This window comes from Neofelis nebulosa, chromosome 18 (genome assembly GCF_028018385.1).
Source record: "Neofelis nebulosa isolate mNeoNeb1 chromosome 18, mNeoNeb1.pri, whole genome shotgun sequence".
Taxonomy (NCBI): Eukaryota; Metazoa; Chordata; class Mammalia; order Carnivora; family Felidae; genus Neofelis; species Neofelis nebulosa.
Genome location: NC_080799.1, coordinates 9,238,407 through 9,252,942, shown reverse-complemented (window position 1 = coordinate 9,252,942; position 14,536 = coordinate 9,238,407). Strand labels below are relative to the sequence as shown.

At 54.3% G+C, this 14,536-nt stretch overlaps 1 protein-coding gene across 1 annotated transcript in view; it reads left to right on the top strand.

The window, feature by feature from the left end:
* The first annotated feature begins 9,458 nt into the window (after positions 1-9,458).
* SRRM3 (serine/arginine repetitive matrix 3) overlaps positions 9,459-14,536 on the top strand; it is a 57,053-nt gene continuing 51,975 nt past the window's right edge. The window contains exon 1 of the mRNA XM_058711983.1: positions 9,459-9,656. The gene's annotated coding sequence lies outside the window, so the exon portion shown is untranslated. The remainder of the gene's footprint in view (positions 9,657-14,536) is intronic.

Genomic DNA, 14,536 nt, shown 5'->3' with positions numbered 1-14,536 from the left:
TTACCCCATGTGCCCTGTCCTAATCAGAACACATGGTGTTCAGGCCTCCAAGGAATGCTTGCTGCACACTCCTTGGGGGTGGGGGTTCCCAGGCCATAGCACCTGCCCAGGGGGCGGCCTGGATGCTTTCTGGACCTGGACATAGGTGCCTGTGTGGGATGGAAGGACAGTGGGTGGTGTGTGATGGCCTATGGTGGCCTGCCAAGGAGAGAGAGGAGGTATCCACCCCAGGTCACAGTGACGGGTGCACCCCTCCCTCATCCCTCTGCCAACACCCTCCCCTCATTTCCACCCCATCTTCTTCCCCCTCTTTCTCTCCACACCCTACCTTCCCTCTGCTGGGCACTTAAAATGTTTTTTTTTTTTTTTCTTGAAATACAATACATACAGAGACGGTGTTGAAATTGTACGCATACAGCTCACTGAATTTTCACAAACTGAACACACCCAAGTATCCAGCATCTAGACCAAGGAACAGAACATTCCCAGCCTTCCTTGCCCCCCTTCTAGTCCCACCCCCACCCCCCACTCTTGGAAGAATAGTATCCTGACTTCTGACACTGTAGATTAGTTTGGGCTAATTCGACATTTTTAACCCCAACATCTGAGTCCTTCATCCAACCCGGAAGCAACATTAACTCTTCCCCGAATGTGGGAGGTGAGGAGAAAGCTGCGAGGCCATGCCGTGCTCAGGCAAAAGGGGGGAGGGCCTCACTGGCCCTCCTCACAGGCGCCTGTCATCTTAGCCCCTACTAAGTTCCACAGTTTGACCTTGAGTAATTAGCTTCTATTGAGTGTATCAGTTAAGGCAATGCTAGCTGCTGTGACAATAAACTCTGAAGTGTCAGTAGCTTATCACTACTTATTATTTCTCATTCTCTAATGGCCCTAGGCTGATATTCCTGGTAGACAGGCAAGCTTTCTTCCATGTGATAGCATAGGGACCCAGGCTCCTTCCATCCTGTGGCTCCCTCTCCCCTCTCCAGGGCCTTGGAGTCTTGTACGGTCTTCCAGCGGAGGGGGTGGGGGGGGGAGAGGGGGCAGGAAGGGAGGGGAGAGAGGGCACACCCACTTCTTAGGCTCCTCTTCCAGGAAAATGTCACTTCTGCCCACATCCCATTGGTGAGCATTAGTCACATGGTCTATCTACATGCAAAGTATGCTGGGAGATGTAGTCCCTGGATGGGCATTCACATCCCATTGACAACTATACACCCTGGAAGGGGAGCATGAACATGTGGCGGGCGTCTCTGTCACAGCAGGCCTCACGGGAAGGGAGAGCCCCAAGAGGGCAGAGTCTCTGCTCCTGGTTCTACCTTGCCTGGTACACAACACCTCATTCGCTTGTCCATTTGAGTGACTTATTCATTCATTCATTTGCAAATTCACACTAATTTTTCACCCACATGCTTTAAACATGCTATATGCACTCATCTGTGCACACACATCCATACACATGTCTAGACCTCCCATACACCTGTAAGATCTATTTGAGCCCTAAGGGCACAGCGGCTGAGCCAGCCAGAGTCACATACCCACCATGTGCACAGCTCAGGGGGATTCCCCAAAGGCCCAGGGGAAAGAGGGACATACTGAGGAACCAGGGAATTGGTACCCTGGTTCTGGGAGGTCTATCCCTCCCACAAGGACTATGTTCAAGGGCCTAAGCGAGTTCCAGCCTTGGTACAGAAGAGAAGCTGGTTGCCCCGGTCAGGGCAGTGGTAAGACTGTGCACAGCTCTGAGGCCAGTGGTCCCAGGAGAGAGCTGGGTTTTGGATTCAAGGCATTGCCCTAGCCACCTACCGACTGGGTGGCCGCAGGCAGCTCTGAAACCCTCTGGTCCTTGGTGTCCTCACCTGTGAGTTGGGACAATGATCTCCAGCTCACAGGCTCAACATGAGGATTCGAGGTCATGCGGATGAACACAATGCTGGGATCAGGCCAAGTTGAGAGCGTGAGTCACTCTCCCTCCTGAGCCCACTTGCTGCTGCTGTTGCTGCTGGCCCCCCAACTCCAGTCCATGAGAGCCTCGCACCAGGGTAGGGGCTGGACCACTGGGACAGTTGTGAAGCCTTGGTGGGGTTGATTCCAATGGAAAGCTATAAGGCAGAAGCAGGCAGGGCCCACGGCCTCAGAGTATAACCCACTCTCCCCATACCCTTCCCCAATGCCACCAAAAGCTTCCTCCCTTCATGCTCCCGCATCCCGGGATCTGTGCCCTCCAAAGTTCCCTAATGAAGGCAGTGCTTAACCCAGAGCAAGGGCTCCTTATGGGGGATTCACAGGCAAAGAGAAGAGAGCAGGAGGTGGGAGGGAGGAGGGGAGTGCAGGGGAGGTGAGCGAGGGAGGCTGCCGCCTCTGCTCATTTTTTATTAAAGATCCACTTCAAGGTCAGCCCAGCCTGTCTGCCACAAGGGACTCTTCAATTTCCCAGGCTCTGCAGAGAGAGAGAGAGAGCGGGAGAGAGACAGAGACAGAGACAGACACAGAGATGTGCCAGTGGAGGGGAAGGAAATGGAGAGGAAGAGGCCTGGGGTGGGCTGGGCAGAGGCACAGTGAGAGGCAGTGGTCCCTGAATGAAGTGTGGAACCAGCATACTGCTGGCCAAGGAGGGGGCACCAGGGTGGCAGGGATGGGACCCAGGAGAGAGGGTTGGGCCAGGGGCAAAGAGTGAACAGTTAAGGTACCAGGACAAGGGGAGTGACCTGGATGCCCAGGTCTTGTCGTTTGCCAGAACATCATTGGCCCTTCACCCATATCACCACTTTGCTGCAAGCTATGACCCTGAGAAGATCTATAATAATTCACAACGGAGCACAACACTCGGACGGGTATTATCAGCCCCGTTTTGCAGATGAGGAAACAGGCCCAACGAGGCTTACATCACTTCTCCAAATCTACCGCTAGTCAGCAGCAAATCTGGCTCCAGACCCCACTCTTCCCACTGAGTCTGTCACACCCTCCCCACACTTTGGGCCCAGCTCAAGACTCTCCTCCAAAAATGCCTCCCAGATTGCTTCAGAAGCCTCCTGAGGGCCCAAGTCCAGCCAGTCTCAGAAGAAGTTTTAGGCCCCTTGACCCCTCCCCACACTTGCCTGCATGGGAGGACAGTGGCAATGCCTTCAGAGTTCCTAGGCCCACGGCCAGCCAGGAGCACCCCAGGCACATGCTCATCGCTCACTGGAGGATCGACAATTCCAGGTGGCCTCAGACCATCACCTCTGGTCTTATGTGCCCTGGGTGGCTTTGCACAAATCCCCTGGAGTTGAGGTTCAAGGGACTATTTTTATCTTCCAGTTCCAGGCCTTTCTCTCCAGTGAGAACAGGATTATGCAATCACTCAGCTTCCACCGCGTGTCTGGTGCAGTCTCTTGCAAACGCCTGCTGGCCGCTCATGCTTGAATCCTGCCATCCTTCTGGGGCCTACCCACATGTCTCACACAAGTGTCACTGTGGGCTCTGGGAGGTAGGCCAAGGAAGGAGACTGTTGAATGACAGGGTAAGCCCAGGGTGACGGGGCTGTGAGGCATGCCAGGCAAAGGAACAGCCTAGGGGTTGAGGGGCATGAGCTCTTGGGCAGATGAGGGCCATTGCACCGGGTCTTCAAGTTCAGGCGCATGATCATGGGTCTACCAAGGTGTATGACTCAGTAGATATGGTGGTTTAAAGATGGCCACCAAGGGGCGCCTGGGTGGCTCAGTCGGTGGAGCGTGCAACTCTTGATCTCAGGGTCCTGAGTTCAAGCCCCACGCTGGGTGTAGAGATTACATAAATCTTTAAAAAAAAAAAAAAAAAAAGATGGCCACCAACTCCTTGCCCCTCCTCCCATCTAGAGGTGTCCCACCTTTGAATATGAATGATGAAGCAATTCTCTAAATGGAGTGGGGTCGGGGGGCTCAGTCAGTTAAGCGTCCATCAGCTTAGATAGATCATGATCTCCCGGCTTCATGGGCTTGAGCCCTACATCGGGCTCTATGCTGGCAGCACGGAACCTGCTTGGGATTCTCTCTCTCCCTCTCCCTCCCTCTGCCCCTCCCTCACTCATCCTCTCTCTCTCTTTCAATCTTTCTCTCTCTCTCAAAACAAATAAACTTGAATGAATGAATGAATGAATGAATGAATGAATGAATGAATAAGTGGAGTGGGTAACTGCTTTGACCAATAGAAAATGGGGACTGTTGGGGAGCCTGGGTGGCGCAGTCGGTTAAGCGGCCGACTTCAGCCAGGTCACGATCTCGCGGTCCGTGAGTTCGAGCCCCGCGTCGGGCTCTGTGCTGACAGCTCGGAGCCTGGAGCCTGTTTCCGATTCTGTGTCTCCCTCTCTCTCTGCCCCTCCCCCGTTCATGCTCTGTCTCTCTCTGTCCCAAAAATAAATTAAAAACGTTGAAAAAAGAATAAAAAAAAAAAAAAAAGAAAATGGGGACTGTTATGTCGTGCCTTCTGAGGGAGGGCCTTAAGAAATTGGGAGCTTCTATATCCCCTTCTTTGAAGCTGGCGTTTTCAGAGCCCTGAGCTGCCATGTGAGAAGTCTGATGACCCTGCTTGGAGATACCATATGGAGAGACCAGAAGGAGAAAGAAAGAGAGAGAAGAGGAAGGAGAGAAAGCAAGCTGAGCCTAACCCTCCAGCCATCCCCACCGGGGGCCCCAGACATGTGCATGAAGGTATCCCTGACCTTCTGATCCACAACCCATCCCTCAGCTGAAAGCCACCCCATGAGGGGCACCAGGGGGGCTCAGTCGGTTAAGTGTCAGGCTATTGATTTCGGCTCAGGTCAAGATCTCGTGGTCCGTGAGTTCAAGCTCCATAACGGGACTCCTCAATGACAGGGCAGAGCTTGCTTGGGATCCTCTGTCTCCCACTCTCTCTGCCCCTCCCATGTGCGCTCTCGCTCAAAATAAACTTAAAAAAAAACCCCACCCTATGAAAAGTGACCCCATTCAAAGCCTTGTGGTGCAAAAGAATCACCTACCCAAGCCCTGCCCAAATTTCCAACCCCCAAACTTGTGACATGTAATAAAATCGTCATTATTTTGAGTCATTACGTTTTGGAGTATTTGTTACCCTTGTAGGGTAAGTCTGGAGAGAGGCTCAGACACGAAAACATTTAATAAGCATTTAAGGTGGTTCTGATGCAGAGGGTTGAGGGGACACTTTAAGAAGCACCAGAAGAGGGGAGCCTGGGTAGCTCAGTCGGTGTCCGACTCTTGATTTTGGCTCAGGTCATGGTCTCAAGGTTCACGGGTTTGAGGCCTCTGTGCTGACAGCGTGGAACCTACTTGGGATCCTACCCCTCCCTCCCTCACTTGCACACACACTCTCTTTCTCTCTCTTAAAAAATAAGTAAATAAATAAACAAACAAATAAATAAACTTTAAAAATTAAAAAAAAAAAAAAAGAGGAAGAGGCACCAGAAGAGAGGGACTAACTCTAAGGTCAAGTGCCCCCAGGTACAAGTCTACATCATATCATACAGAAAGATAAATGGACAAGGCAGAGCCAGAGAAAAGAGAAGCAGAGTAGACTGAGGGGCAGAGAGGCAAAAAATTAAAATTAAAATTAAAAAAAGAGGGGGGGGGGAGACAGAGAGCAGCTTGAAGGCAGACAGAAAACTAAACAACTCGATTCAACAAGCAGTGACTCTTGCCTTCCGTGGCTGGTGTGGGAGATGCAGAGATAGGCATGACCGAGTCCTGCCTTCATGGAGTTTGTGCTCTAGACACAAGAAGGCACAGAAAGAGGGTGGCAGAGGCACAGCAGAGTAAGAGAGAAAGGGCAGCTGTACTGACAGCTCAGAGCCCGGAGCCTGCTTCAGATTCTGGGTCTCCCTCTCTCTCTGCCCTTCCCCTGCTCGCTCGCTCTCTCTCTCTCTCTCTCTCTCTCTCTCTCTCTCAAAAATGAGTGAACATTAAAAAAAATCAAACATGGAATTACCATATAATCCAGTCATTCCACTTCTGGCAATATGCCCAAAAGAACTGAAAGCAGGGACTCAACCAGATAATTTATACACTGATGTTCACAGCAGCATTACTCACAATAGCCAAAAAGTGGAAACAACCCAAATGCCCATTGATGGATGGATGGAGAAACAAAACACACTCTATCTACCATAAAATAGTATTCAGCCTTAAAAAGGAAGGACATTCTGGGGCGCCTGGGTGGCTCAGTTGATTAAGCGTCCAATTTCAGCTCAGGTCATGATCTCACGGTTCGTGAGTTTGAGCCCCACATTGGGCTCTCTGCTGTCAGCACAGATCTGTTTCGGATCCTCTGCCTGCCTCTCTCTCTGCCCCTCCCCTCCTCTCTCTGAAAAATAAATGAGCATTTTAAAAAGTATTTAAAAAAATAAAAGGAAGGACATTCCTACACCTGCTACACCATGGATGAAATTTGATGTTAAGTGAAATAAGCCAGACACAAAAGGGCACACGCTATATGATTCCTCTTATATGAGGTTCCCAAAGGAGACACATTCACAGAGAACAACAGTAGAGTGGCAGGTGCCAGGGCACTGAGGGGAGAGGAGACGGGGAGTTAATGTTTCTTGTGTACAGGGTCGGGTCCCAGTTTGGATTTGGGTGATGCCTGTACAGCATGTGGACATACCTGATGCCACTGAACTGTGCACTTGAAATGGTTAAATGGTAAATTTTATGTCATATATTTTACCACAACATTTTTTTTTAAGTTTCTTTATTTTGAGAGAGAGAGGGAGCATGCAGGCTAGCAGGAGAGGGGCAGAGAAAGAGGGAGACAGAGAATCGCAGGCAGGCTCCATGCTGTCAGTGCGGAGCTCAATGTAGGGCTCGATCTCACGAACCAGAGATCATGACCTGAGCCAAAATCAAGGGTCAGACACAACCAACTGAGCCACCCAGGCGCCCAATAATTTTTTTTAAAGGAGGGTCAGAGAGGAAAAGAGTGCTGGGCAGGGAGATGCTATTCTATACGGGGAGGTCTTTGAAGGGTTCATGGGTCAAGTGTGATTCAAGTAGAGATGTATGTTCCAGGGGAGAGAGAATGGGGAAGGGTGGGCACAAGATGGGTGTCCGGGACCTGGGCCAGGCAGACACCATGGAGGTGAAGAAGGCAGTTCCAGGAGGTGGAAGGTCTGCAGGGAGAAGGGGAACCAGAGGGAGGGCTAGAGGCCTCCCAGGGCTCTGACTCAGAGGCTGGGCTTGGGGGTGGGGGCGTAGAAGTGAGCGGAGCAGGGACCCAGAATGGAGTAGGCAGCACCTCCAAAGTCTTAACTGAAGCGAGTGTAATAAAGGGACAGTGCACAGAGCTGCAGGTGGGGATATCAGAACAAGCCAACAAGGACAGAAGAGCACCCAGATTCACAGCGGTAGGAGCCACCACCACTAGGCCTGATGTGCAGGGAGGTAACAATGCCAGAGCCTGGGCAGGAGCCCTGGAGCTGTGGACAAGGAGCCACTGGACCAGAGCTAGAGAAGAACTCAGTAGGGGAATAAATACCTAGCTTCTCCCTCCTCCTGTTCTTCATTCTCCTGGTGACGCTTCCCCTTGAATGAACCCAATCAATCACTAGTCAAGGGCAAGGGAACCTGGGTAATCAGTCTGCAGAGGTCAACCTCCCAAGGCCTGGAGGAGGGCAGAGAAGGGAGCAAAATGGACCCAGAGGGGCAAATGGAGAAAAACCAGCACAGATGGTGATGCCGTTTGTTGAAATGAATACAAGGGAAGGAGCCCTTTTTGGAAAATTAGCTGGCTGGTAGAGAGCCCAAGGTAAAGGCTTAGTCCTCGGAGGCAGGGCAAAGGAGTACAAGGCATGAGGGGGCTCCTGGGGCTGAGGGGCTACCCAGGTGTCCAGGGTTTGCGAATCCCAGGTCTGGTAGAATAGAGGGCCTAAGGGAGCTGGGGAGGCTAGCTTGAGCCAGCTGCAGGCCCCCCTCCCCTTTTGTCCTGAGGTACCTCCCACTGTGAAGCCAAGGGGGCAGCGTCTGCAGAGGCAGCTGAGGGGAGGGCAGGAGGAAGGGTGCCCAGCTAGGGCAAGGTGTTCCCAGACACTAGTCCCAAACAGCTGAGGTTTAGGCCAGGGCTGGTCAGGAACCAAATCAGTGTGGTGAGGTTTCATAAAGCCAACTTGATTTCATCAAAGGAACAAGCTTCCCTCTGAGGATGCCCCAGCCCTGCACCGTCTCTGGCCTCGCCTACTCCCCCTCTGTACACTCAGCCATGGCTCCCCAGGTGAGGCCAGGCCTGTGGGCCCTTCAGGGGCCCTCTCCCAGCCCTTGATCTGTCTACTGCCTACTCTGCTTTGGGAGGCCCAGCCAGGCAAAGGGGGCAGGAAGAGGGAGCACACTGGTGCTAGGCCAGCCCAAGGCCCCAGCAGATGAAATATTCATGCAGCCAGAAGGCAGGAGACCAGCAGAGGACTTGCCCCTGGGGCCATGGGTCTGTGGTAATGACAAAAGCAGCTGTAGCTCCTCTCCCTGACCCCAAGCTTTGTTCTGCAGACTGGAATGGGCCTGCAGTGCCAGGATGCCAATCATTCAAACACACTCCAAAGACGCATGTGGATGAAGAAACTTGGGAGAGTGGGGAAGGGAGGAGGGCACACACAGACACACACATAGACAGATTGGGCACACATGCACATAGACCTGCACAGACTTACAACAAACATACACTCCATCCAGGGATGATTCTCAGGGTCGTATACATGCCTTCTTAAAACCTACGCCCCAAGAGCCTCACCTGCCTCACCCTAGTCTGGGTGCCGCTCAAGTCTGCTCTGGCACTTCCAGCCCTGTTGCCTGGGACAGGAAGCTTCCACCAGGACACCACTAGTGGGTTCCAAGCAAAAGCCTCCTCCACGTTCCTGGCTTCCATTAAAGAAAGGTCTCCGGGATTCCAAAGCCTCTTCAGGAGCCTGCCCTACCTCTGAATTTCCTGCACTCAGCTGGCTCACTGTCCAGTCAAAGAAAGAAAGGTGGAAGCTGCAGGACGGACACACCACCCCAAGGTCTTGAAGAGAGTAACCAAAGGGTGACTTCGACTCACAACTCCAGACGCCCAACCAAGCACCACCAAAGGTCCAGCGATTCCATTCCCAAATTCCTCTACCAGTTACGATGGCCCTCCCCCTCCACCCTTCCCAGCCTCTGTCCAGCTACCAGGATGCGCGATAAAAGGGGCCTCCTGGGACGTCTCCCGGCCGGATCCCAGGGCCCTCTTAGACACCAGCTGCTCAGTCAGTGTCCTGGCGAGAATTCAGGATGCCGAGTTCTTTTTCCAGTTCAAAATTAATAACCTCCCTGGCCCCGGGCGACTCTGGGGACTGGAGTGCTCCCACCCGCAAGGACTGGACCTGATAGAACTACGGTGAAGGACAGTCCAAGCCCGACGCCCCGTCCCTGGCCTCCGCTGTGGGGGGCCCTCCGGGCCTGCGGAGGGCGCTGTGGAGGCCGGACCGCTCTGGCCGGCACGCGGGCAGGGAGACCGCCTCCATGGTGGTGCGCTGTCCAGCATTTCAGCAATCGGCGGCGGCGGCGCCCGCGGGGAGACGGAGGGCGCGGGGCCGTGGGGGCCGCGGAGCTGCCCTGTCGAGTCGAGCGGAGGAGGAAGCTGGGACTAGCGGGGCCGGAGGGCCTGGCTTCAGCACCCGGCGGAGCGCGGCGGCCAGCGGGGAGGTGAGAGCCCCTAGTGGGGCGGGGGCATTTCCCAGAGGGGCTGGGGCTGGGTTGAACCTCGGGCCTCCACAGTCGGACAGGGGCTCGAGGTCCGCAGGCCCGCGAGCAGATGGTAGATTGGGGGACTGCAAGAGTGTTTGATGGAGGGTGCCAGGCACCTGGGAAACAGAGATGAGGAACATTGTTCATTTCACTGAGAGGAACGGAGAAAGTGGGAACCCTGTGGGGTCATGGGCAGGACTCCCCTGGGCATAAATGGCCATGGCCTGGCCCATGAGGATGTTAGGGAGACGCTCAGCTGCAGCCCAGTTGCCCTCCCCCAGCTGAGGAGAAGGACCCGCTCCCTAGGGAAGGGAGAGATTAACGCAGGGACCCTGTGGATAGGCTGGTCACTGGGAGGGGTGGAAGGAGCAAGCCCCCACCTGAATGCTGGGCTTCTGTCCAGAAGGGGGTGGCAGCATAGGGGACAGCCTGGCCCCTTTCCCAGCTGCCCAAATGCCCCTAGGGAGGCAGGATCTGGCAACGAGAACTGGGTCTCACACAGGATGGCATTTACTCTCACACTGGGAAGAGGATGGAGGGCACAGAAGAGAAAATAGCCACCAGGAGTTTAGGGGGGTTCTCTGTGGCCTCTCTGAATGCCCAGGGAGAGTTTCTGAAGCTCCGAGTGAGCCCAAGCTCGGAGCAAATTCCTGGTAAAAAGGAGAGATAAGAGAAGAGACGCAGCCTCTGCCTTGCATCCTCTCCCCCCCACCCCCCCCTCCCAGGGCTCCTGCCTGGGCAGTGTTGAAGCTTCCTGCAGTTCCTGCTCCTGGCAGCAGGTCCATTGTGGGGATGGGTTTGGCGGGTAGAGAAAGAAGGGCACCCAGGTCTGGCCTGGTACTCCAATGCCTATGCTCTGTCCCAGCCATGACTTCTCACTCCCCTAAGACCACACTCACTTGCCCACTTCTGGCATCAGAGGGCCTGGGCTGGCCCTTTGTCCTGTGTCAAGGGAAAAGGCAGGAACTTAGGTGGAGAGCAGGGCAGGAGCTGGAGAGTTTCTCTGTGCATCTTAAGGTCATGGCCCCGGCATGTACCAAATTCTCCCCCAGCCAGAAATAGGACCAAGCTGGCTAGGAAATCGCTCCCACACATTACCAGCTTTTTGGTTCCTTAACTTTATGCCCCATCCCACTCTCCTGTGAGGGGTGGAGGAGGAATTCTTGAAGGGTGAATAAAGACTTGATTGGATTTTAAGAGGTGGGGGTAGGTGGGTAGGGTGTCATGGACTCTGAAGTCTGAGAGACATGGGTTCAAATCCAAGCTACATGACTTCAGGTAAGCCACTTAACCTTTCGGAGCCCGTTTCCTAATCTGTAAAACAGGTGTCATGTTAACAGTCTCTCCTTGGCTATTCCAAGAAATAATCCAGATAAGGACTGAGAAACTACTTTGGGGCTGTAAAATTCTGGGGGAGTGTTTGTCAGTTGAATGCAAGTAAGAATTTCTTAAGGAGGAGCTGGATAAAGGTGGGAAAGTTCTTAGCATTGTTTGAAGCACATCTTTCTCTTCCCAGAGGAGGGGGACACTGGCTGAGGGCCTTGGAACAGGCTCCACACTTGGCACAGTGCTACTGTTGATTCAGTCAATCCTCACAAAAACTTCCCAGGGAAGCCATCGCTGTCCCTATTTCACAGCTGAGAAATGAGACTCGAGTAGCTTTCCCAAGGTCACGAAGCACCCAAGCTGTCTTCCCTGGGTGCAGCTGATGACCTGTCCCAGCCCCTTGATATCAAGGCCCACTTAAATGCCAGTTTCTTGGTTCATGATGCCCGCTTTCCAGGTGGGGAGCCTGAGGCATATGAGTGAGGGTGTGCAGTGCAGTGAGGAGCTGACTCCCCCAAGGTCACTGGGATATTTGGAGGTAGAATGTGCTTTGAACTGGCCAGCTGCGTGCCCCCACCGCAACCCACCCCTGCCACTGTCACGCCTGCCAGAGGGGGAGTCTGGGTCTGGCAGGCCCAACTGCTCACTGCCGTATCCACTTCTCACCTCCTCTGCCTGCCAGCCTCTTGCTGACCTCAGCAAGCCAGTGACTGCCTGTTCCTTTCTGAGCGGTTAGCCCCCCCCCCCCCGCCCCCCGAGATGGGGCCATGGTCACAAGCCACTGCTAGTACTGCTGGGGTCAGCCTCCCCTACTGACTTTTCTCTTCCTCCGCCCACTGCTTGCTGCCCCAGGGGCAGAATCAAGGCTCCTCCTGTCCCAGCAGCCATCAGGGGTTCTGCTAAAGAGATGAGGGGAACTCACCCTCTCCCTTGACTCCTTCCCATATTCTGAGCCCCTGCCATGGACCTGTCACTTCATGTACGTTGTTTCACTTCATCCTCACGCAACCTGGTATCAAAGGTGGCCTTGATCCCTTTCACAGAGGAGCAAAACCGGGCCTGGAAGTGATGTGACTTTCCCAAGGTCACAGAGCAAGGTCTTGGTGCAGCCCACACCCACTGCCGCAGGGGCCCAGCGAGGCTTCCACAACATCACTCTGTCCTCAATTCCCCAGGCTCTCCTGAGTGAGGGTCAACCAGGGCACTGTGGGCCGGCGGGGGGTGGGAGGAGGTGTGTGGCAGAGGCAGCTGAAGGGCTCTGGGACAGGATCCCAAGGACCTTCCTTCTGGGCCCATCTCTGACCCTGGCTGCTTGTGTGACCTTGAGCAGGTCCCTTCCTGTCTCTGGGCCTTGGTGTCCTCAGCCATAAAATGATGGGGTTTGACCGAATGACCCCCCGAAAGCCCTGCCATCATGACGATTTTAAGATCTCTCTGCCCTATAAATCTGTGTGTCGGGAAGCCCGTGGTTCTATTGGCAGAGATAGAAGTCACCGCCAAGTGTTTGAAGGTTTGAGTTATTAGTTGGAGCTGAGATTTAAAATTCACCTGTCCCTCCCAGCTACGAACTTGGGGTCTTAACTAAAGGGGGGGAACAAAGCTTGGAGAGGCCCAGTGGCTTACCTGGAGACCCCAGATTCTTTGGCTGAGCCAGGATTTAGCCTTCCTGGCCCAGGACTTGAGGTGACCTGCAGGGACACTGAAGGTGCCCTCCACACGCCCCCCAGAGTTGTTCGCCAGACTCTAGGAGGCTCCCAGGACACACATACACAGGCCCCAAATCCACGGAAGCAGCAGGAGTGCAGTGCTTGAGGCTTATTCATGGTGTCGTGGGGAGAGGGAGGGATTTTGCAGCTGATGCTCTGAAGAGAGGATGCAGGGCCCTGTAGAGGGAGTGAGTCTGCCTGGTGACTAGTCCAGTCCGAGAGGGGAGGGAAAGCCAGGCAAGAAAGGGAAAAGGTCCTTCTCAATTCTAATACCCACCTGGGCCCAGCGGAAAGGTCAGGGGCCCAGAGAGGTGGGAGGATCAGAGAGGGCACTCAGAGTGGGGACAGAGAGGAAGGGGGGTGGGCTGCTCTATGGTAGGGGTGGGGGGGAAGAGGTCAGTGAGAAGGTAGGAGGCCCAAAGGAGCTGAGGGGGCTTATGACAGGCTCATCACCAACAGTTATAGACCCCAGCCTGACCCAGGCTAGGTTTTTCACTGTGGCTTTGGTCCCTGTTGACACCTCTGGGTTCTGCCCCTTCTCCTTCTTCTGGGTCATGAGCACAGGAGGGTGACAGCTGCACCCCTAGAGGCCAAGCCCTGTTGACTCCATGTCATCCAGAGTGGGGGGCTCAAGGGGCCTGGGCAAGTGACCAGGTCCAGGCTACCCAAGCTGGCCCTTGGCCTGGGAGAAAGGCCACAGTGGCCATGTGTGCTTTGGCTCCAGAGCAGCCCCCGACCCCCAGGGACACCCCTGTCCCCAACCAAAAGCTGCCGGCCCATCCACCTGCGGCACTGCTTCCTGGGCACTCAGCCTGGCCTCAGCCTCCTGCCGCCCCCAGCCTGGCCTCTTGCCCACCGCAGAGGCTTCTGTGCCAGCTGGAGCTGGCAGGCAGAGCGTAGTTCCCTTAGCATCTTGCCGGGGTCTTTGAGGCCTATGAGGCGGTCTGGGCCCAGTGAATCGAACCCCGGGGTGCAGGCAGCTCACTGAGCTGGGGAGCTCCCGGCCTATCTATTTTATTCCTAGCTTTGAGTGTGGCCTGTGGCTCCGAGACCCCTCCCATACTGAGCTCCATCCCCACCACCATCCCCCCAAACTCCCTGGGATGGAGACAGGTAGATAAAAGCAAGTTTCATTGGAGTCTTGTGATTCTAAACATAGTACACCTTCCTTGTGCGAGACCTGAGAAGTAGAGAAGCCAAGGAGAAAATGGAAATCATCTGTAGTCCCACCACCCAGAGATAGCCACTGTGAACATCAGAAGGTGGGGGGCGGGGGGAGGGTATTTTTTCCAGGATTTTGTCCATGTGTTCATAGATACATAGAGTTTAAAAACCGGGAGCATACTGCTGAGGGAAGCCAGCATCCCATTTTTCACTCTATCATGAGAATTCTCTGATGTCTTTAAAGATTCTTTAAAAAGCTGGCTTTTAGTGGCCATTTGAAGGCTGGACATGGGAAGAGCCACTTCCCAAGGGAGCCCGGGAGACCTGTGGGGAGAACCTTCCACCACCCCCGCTTCCCTCTTAGGTCGAGCACACCTTTGGAGTCTGCTGGCTGTGGGTTTCCCTTGGTGAGGATGGCTTTGGGCCCTGTGACAGTCAGCCCGGGACCAAGGTGGGGAAGGCCAGAGCTGCTAAGGGGAAAAGAGGAGCATGTGAGGGTCATACATCCCCCAGGAAAGGTGAGAACCTGAATCCAACAAGACCTAAGAAGAAAGCTTAGGCGATTGCCAGTCTCCTGGACTCTGATCTCATTTGGGCCCCAACCTCCACGACCACATCTGTTTCCTCCCTTGTAAAATGGAC